Genomic DNA, 7700 nt, shown 5'->3' on the forward strand with positions numbered 1-7700 from the left:
GTTTCCTTACAAACTCTAACTTTTTTTTGTTTTTATCATTTTAGGAATAAAATTGTAACAGCATACATAGCACTAAAAGTAATTCAGGGCATATGATTTTTGTACTACACTCACACATTTTTGCTACCATACTGGCTACAAGAGCATACTTTATACAGACATCGGTAAACGTGCTTCTGTGAGTATGTGCATAAGACAGAGAATATTACTTTATTTGAGGGGTTTCATAAAGAACTGCCCTTGGATGATCTTCTAAATCTATCTCAAGGAATTTGCAAAGCTTATCCTCTTCTTGCTTCTACGCTCCATTTCAGAATAACCCATACTCATGCCTTCAAGGCTTCTAACTATTCAACTTTGATGCCGCTTTGCTCTCTCTTTTCCAGAAACATGTTATGCTACAGCTCAAAATGCAACTCTTCAGTTATTTGGTTTTTTTCAAGTGATGAGAGCATTTGTAGAGAGCCCAGACATAGCGCAATATGAAATGAACAAAATATTGATGGGTTTTTTTGCAGTATTTTGTAAAGCAATTGAGAAAGAATTCTACACCTTGACACCTAGAGCAAGCAGCTACAATGCCTGCCTTATACCCTGCTCCTCCCTGACTGGGAGTGCTCTGGAAGTGCTTCTTAGAATACGGTACAGCATGTTTATAAAAATAACCAGCAAAAGCACAGTAACAAAAGGCTTGACTCAAAACACTTGGAATCAGTGAAAAGACCCCCAGCAACTACAACGGGTTTTGCATCATGCCACTAAAGAGATGTCTATACCAGGCAATGTATTTATCTAGCATCTGGTGCAATCCCATTTGCAGCAACTACAGTTCAGATAACTACTTAAATATTTAAACTGAAGTTCATGCTTCAAAGTTTTTCATTTTAATTACTATATGTATTCATTTTAATTAATATGTATTTCTGTCACTGTAAAAGCCTTCAGATCATTTATTGCTTTTGAACAGAGGATGTCCAATACAAAATGACAGATAATCACTTCTGTGCCTCATCCCATTAATTTGATGTCAATAACTGAGTACAGAAAGAGGCAGAGATGAGTGTAAACTCGGCCATGCAGTAGGGAAAATAGAATCGTATCGCTTGCCATTTGCATATTTGATTTTGAGTTCTTTTATTGCTGATTTCCTCTTATTGTTGGATTAAATAGTCAAGGAAGTGTGATGATGAGCAGCACAATACAAAGCATCGCCTTCCTTATTATCAAAGGACGCACAGGGGACACAAGGGAGGTATGAACAACCTCTTGACACTCTTGTTCTCTGCTTTTTATTTTCTAGCACTAGCAATTTTTCTTTAGTTTTAGCTTTATGTTATCATGATACAGTAGGGTAAAATACAACTGGCAAAACCACATTTTGCTGGATGCTTTTATTTCTATTCCTTTTTCCCCATTTATGTGCGTGTGCCAAGAAGGGTGCCTGCAAATTAGAACACAAACAAAACGCACCACTTTCTTTCTTTTTTTTTCCTTTTCAGATGAAACAATGTTCCTTTTTTCTGCTTTCTGTCTCCATTTGTTTAAGAAACAATTACTGTCCCTTTTGAAATTGTAAAATGTCAACATTCTAACTTCATTGGATTTTGAAGTGCACTCTACTTGTTTAGTAGTAAAGTGTGTTGTAAAAATATCTGTATCTCTATCTATTTTAATTGTGCAGGCAGGTGACTTTAGTGCCTTTGCAGAAACTCCACGTTTTCTAATACACAGTGTCACACTTATGCCTCTGGAAGAGTCAAATAGTATTTAAAGGTGGTGATTCTAATCTATTGCATACATATAAATAAGGATAAAATAAAATTATTTTCCTAAAATATTGTAATTCAAGAATTTTAAAGTGCTAGAGGTAAAAAAAATGAGTGAACTTTTAAATCTTTAAAATACAGTACAACTTGTACAAACCACATGTGGGGGAATTTTCCAAAGGGCAATCTTAGGTATGCAGCATCAGTACCAGACATTCAGGCTGGGACATTCAGAGAAAAAAAGATAGCTTTCCAAAGACAATTGAGCACTTGGGCATCATTCTGCTCTTGAAATATGCTCTCAATCTTCAATATGCTAAGGTGGAAAATGAGTACTTAGTCAATGACCTTTTCAAAATCTCCTACTGCAATGTGGGCTGTTTTCACTTTTCTGCTCATGATATCAGGTGGAAAATCTTCTGACAGAACAGCTTTCCTCTGGAAATGCTGATTCAACAAGGCTGGAACCAGCTGATTTCCAATTTCTGAGGCAATGCTGTCTGACTTCTTGCCAGCTGCCAACTTCCTCATGCTAGAAACCTCTCTCCGAAAAGAGGAGCTCCTTGGCTCCTCAGATTCCCAACAACTTGTTTTGTGGTGTGTTCAGGGAAACAGGGCTCCCAATGTTTCCCACCCCCCACAACCAGGAGTAGCAGAAGGATGCTGCAGAACTAACCTGCACAGTCTCAGAGCTCCCAGGTACAGCATTTGGCTACTTAACCCTCCTGAAATGGACGCTGACCTCCAGCAACAGCCAAGTGAGCCTGGTAGCTAGTAGCAGCCTGCACGGAGGCAAACAGTGAAGCGGTCTCGTGAGAGGTTGCAATGCCCAAGTAGTTGCAGATATTGAAAGCTTGGTAACCTTGATGATGCCAGTTTTGTGGCAGCTTTTTTATGTGTGAGCTGCTGAGGGACCTGGCTTGCTGCTGCTCCTCTGTTTACCCAATACCTGGCTGTGCAATGTGATGCCACTGTCTGATAAAAGGTAGAGAGGAAATGTTTGGACAATCAGCTCTGAAAACCAAACCTCATGTCTATATCTTACGAATGGTCTGTACTAAAAGCAAACTAGAAATTGCAGATCTGGTTATATGCATGTTTAGTGAATCAGCTTTATGAGATTAGACCTGTCAGTGTTATAAAAGGTGAAAAAGTTGTGACGAGCAAGAAATTCACTTTAGCCAAAAAAAACTTGTTAAGGAAGACAATGTAATTTTAAGCACGGGGAATTCCTCGGAGAAGGTATTGACTATGTCTGCAAGAGGACATAGGCAACATGAAAAGCATAAGTGATCTCAGCCATAGCTGTGTCTGCAGTATGGCTAGATGAAAAGTTCTTAATAAAAGCAGAACAGGAAGTGTGACAGTCTTGAACAAAAGAAAAAGTGTATCAGAAGCCTGCTGTGCCTATTTCTGAAAGCCAGCATTCAGGAGACAGGGTGCTATTAAGTAGTTAGCTCAGCTGCAAGTGTTATTTTAAAGGTCAGTATAACTAGACATTAGGCGTCAGGGTAAAGTTCTTCTGACAAATATTAATTAACTGGATTTCAGAGCTGGTGACTGAGTGCCCTTTAGCAATTATTTCCAAACAAGTCAACCGATCAGCATCTTAGAAACATCCAAAGCAAGCCCTCGGTGCTAGCTTGTTTTAGATGCCCATCTCCTGGGCTAACTGGTTTTTGGTGCTCTCAGGCAGCCTGGTAGCCCTACAGTTTAGGGCACAGGCCACTGGAGGTATTTCCAGAAAGCTGAAAAATTCCACATCAGTTGTTACATCTGGAAACCCCATGGAAGACATTGTGTAAGTTGTCCTTTTGTTCAGATCTGTGATTTTAAAAAACAAAACCAACAAAAAATTCCAAATTAAAACACAGGCTTCTTAACAGTAAAGATTTGCCTTTTCCAGTTAGCTCTATCGTTCATCACTTCAGAAAGTTACATCAATACTCAAGGCAACATGCCGTCCACTCCACATGCAAGTGTTAATCCCTTTAAATATGAAGGTTATAGGGAAATCTAGAGTGTATAAATTCACAGAACACATTTCACAATTTTATCATTCAGTGCTTGGTTGTTGCAAAACAAGTCGGTGATTAGATAAGGGACATCATCTACAGCTTCTGACCCCAAATGGATACATCTTGAATAAAAAGCTTATCATCATTCATTATTTGTCAATGTATATCTCAAGACCCCATGGCCAACCACTCCTAGGGAGGCTAATCCAAAGCCACAGAGAGAACATATAATATTTGTTTCTGCTTGATTTTTCACAAAGCTTTTTGTAGTGTGTAGTGAGCAGAAACCCACAGTGCTTTCACAGACTGAGGAAATAGGAGGAGATAAAATTTCAGGAGCAGAGTGAAACGTGATGAGACCTGAGCTTGGGAGGCATTCCACAGTCTGCAGAGGCATAACTGTCTAATAAATATGATAAATTACTTGCCAAGTTTGTGTTCAACATGTCTTAAAAGAACAATTCCTGGTGACAAACGTGCTCTTCCTCTCTCTCTCTCTCCCCATGTATGCATATACATAAATAAAGCCCTGATAATCTCCGGTAGAAGGTGGGATCAGAGAACTAATATTACTCTTATACTGGAAGCACACAGGTAGCTAATGTACAATTTGTTTATATTTCATCAAAGATGACAGAGAAAAAATAAGAGCATGGCACACTGAAATTTAGGAAAGTGATATGTAGCCATAATGTGTCCCTGTGCTACCTGTCTACAAATCAACATGATTAATCCAGCACACATATCTGCCTGTCGTTCCCATTTTCAGTAGTCACAGAAAATAGCAAGGATTCCTCTGCTCCATGTATCCCTATTCTCCTCAGCGGTGATTTGCTCAGAAAGCTCCTGAACTGGCTGTATAAATATGACTTATACAGCCTGTAATAACAAAATAATGTAAAACCTAAGTACACTAGTTGCAAATTTCCTAAAATTCCATTAGTAAAAAATACATTAATGTCAATATGACTTTGAGCAGGGTAAATGTTGTTAGATAATTCTACCTATGCATACTTTATGTCTTTGCACTGTTTCTGGCCTGTAGTTCACAAGCAAACTTGGGAGCAAACAACCTGTTCCACATCATAGGTCAGTACTTTGCACTGACCACCATCCATGCTTGCTTTCTCTCCTGCCTCCTGGGTGATAGCATTAATGCAGAAAATATAACTTGGTTACCTTTTCTGACAATTGATAGTACTTAATTCTGGCTTCTTCCACCTTTCTAACATAGCAGTTGACTTCTGAGTCACAACTCTGGATCACATTGCACTGCTTTCACATTCAATAACTTGGTATGTATGTCAATTCTAGCATATTTTCAAAGGTGTTTGGAAGCCCTTCAAGACTCTTGTCTTTTAGTTAGAATTAAGAATGAAAAATTTTCTGTTCCAGGAAAGTTTTCTGAAAGTTCCAACGTTAGTTTCCATTTTTCTCATGGACAAAGGCAAGGTATTTCAAAGTTTATCGCTGGGGAAGAGTAGAAGAAGAGAAAATTACACTTTAAGGTTGCTTACAGCTCATAGATAAATCATTAAACCACCTCTCCAGTGGACTGAGGAGGCTTAAGTATGGTCGAATGGGCAACCAGCTTTTCCAGAAGTTCAGTGCTCTCCTCAATCAACCAAACACCTTAATTCTGTACCGGCTATGAGCCTAATAACATGGCATGGTGATATATACATAAGTACTAAATATATACAATATTTTTTTAAAATCGGTTCTCAGAATATTGTTGTAATACAGCATGTGAATTCGTAGCACAACACTTTAAGAAACAGAGAAGAACCCTTGTCCTGGCCCTAAATTTGGAAGTGGTTCCTGCATTCAGCTAAGGACTGAATTTGGCCTACAGATTTAATTACTGCTTTAGAATTTGCTGTAGAAAATGACTAGATAAAACAAATCATTAGCAATTTAAAAGCTCCAGGTTTATATGCTTTTATGTGTGAAGATTTTAGACACTTTCAAGGCTTTCTTGCTTAAAAGTTTGAAACAGATTTGAAGACCTTGAATCTAAAATAACCTCAGGAGAAGTATTACAGAAAGAATTATTAATTGATCCTCAACCCTATCAAGACGTATTTCTTTCTTCCAGTTAATTTCCCTCTTTCCCATCAGGTCTTGTTCAAAGACATTACCAAGTTACTATTGGCAAATGTTCATTCCATCATGAGTGTTGCTCACACAATACAGCTGGGAGCAGGATTTGGTCCAGTGCTTTTAAAACTGAAGGAGAAAAGCCTCTTCCTATTTGTTCTGCATTTTCTTTATTAAATATAGATTTCAGCTGGGTACTGTATACTACCTGGTGTTGAGCATTATTGTGCAGCAAACACCACAAGGAGTAATGTGGTTAAGGGGAACAATCAAGCTGGGTGCAGGGAGTGAAGGAAATGCCCTCATTTATACTTGTTTAAGTTTTGCTCACAGGACAAGTCTGGGCTAATGTTCGTGACTAAGTTGAATAAATGATTTTGCTTTGCTTAGCCAGATACCATAAAAATTCTGAGCATTGAGGATAAGCTTCTTCTGGGAGTAGCAAGGGCTGAATTTGGCTATCTTTTTTTTTTTTTTTTTTAAATGCAGCTAAATAGCTATTTTTGTATAAACATTGAAGCTACAAAAAGATATTAAAAAGCTTTTAGTTAGGAGGGGAAGAAACTTTTAATCTGAATCAAATTGTGTTTATTACTTCATTATACCACTAAATGGAAATTAGACCTAACATTGGCTCATTTCCAACACTTTACATTCTATCAATACAATACAAAAGAAGAAACAATAATGAAGCAAGAAGCCTGTGTTAATTTGGCAACTTGGCTAATATTGGCAGCATGGCTTCACTATGATGATCTAAAAGATATGTTTCGAAATAATAGGTCTGCCAATTTTCAATAATAAAGTAAATGAAGTGTCCTCATCTTTCTAAAACCCACTAAAACCATAAGCTAAATGTGTTATTTTACTTTTTTTCCTGTATAACAATCTTGTAAGCAAATCTTGCTTCACTAGCTAAAAGTGGTATAAATTTCCCAGTTTGTTATGCTTTTCATTGCCCAATCTGAGCCACTTCTTTACTCTTGGCTTTCTACTAACACCCACATATTACAGAACATAATTGTTTGAATTACACCAAACTGTAAAACAGCCACTAAGTCCATTTATTGTGAGAGAACAGTAAAGCACTAATGTGATCAAATTAAAGCTTCCATGAAGAGGGAAAACATTTGTACAATAGAATAAAAAGAGAATGAATACTGACGAGAAGTCTACTTCTAAGAACAATGTAGGTCTTATCCTCACAAATATCCCAAAGAAAAGCAGTCCTCAAAACCAGACTTCAGTGATGCCAGGCCCTTACAACACCTCACAAGAGTCAAACTTGAAAAGATCCTTTGATATGGCTAGCTACTGTCCTAGAACAAATTATATGTACATTTTTGCACAGCAAATGTGATACTCTTGAATTTTTAAAATATGTGACTTTATTATCCGTTGTATCTGCATCCAACACTTAATCTAGTTTCTTATTTTGACATCCTACAGATTTAAGCTTCTGGTGGCTTTCACTTGACTCCTACTTGCTTAATACCACCAGAAATACAATACTCATGAGAGAGTACTGCCTAAAGAAAGAGCTCAGTGGTGACACAAAGTTATCTTCTGAGCTGCAAGAATAAAGTACACTTCAGTTTTATAGAATACATGAAAATAAAGCCCTCATCCTTCATCACCTTGCTACCTTAAAAAGGACATAGGACATGATAAGGAACTAAACTGTTCTAAATGGTGAATTATATTTTGGTACTTATTAAAACTATAAAGCACAAAGCGTGGCCTGCTTCTCAATATAACCTGGTTTGCTTCTTAGCAGAGCTAAGACTGCATGCAGACAGATTGGCCATCCTGATGT

Source organism: Aptenodytes patagonicus, chromosome 4, assembly GCF_965638725.1.
Source record: "Aptenodytes patagonicus chromosome 4, bAptPat1.pri.cur, whole genome shotgun sequence".
In the NCBI taxonomy this organism is placed as follows: Eukaryota; Metazoa; Chordata; class Aves; order Sphenisciformes; family Spheniscidae; genus Aptenodytes; species Aptenodytes patagonicus.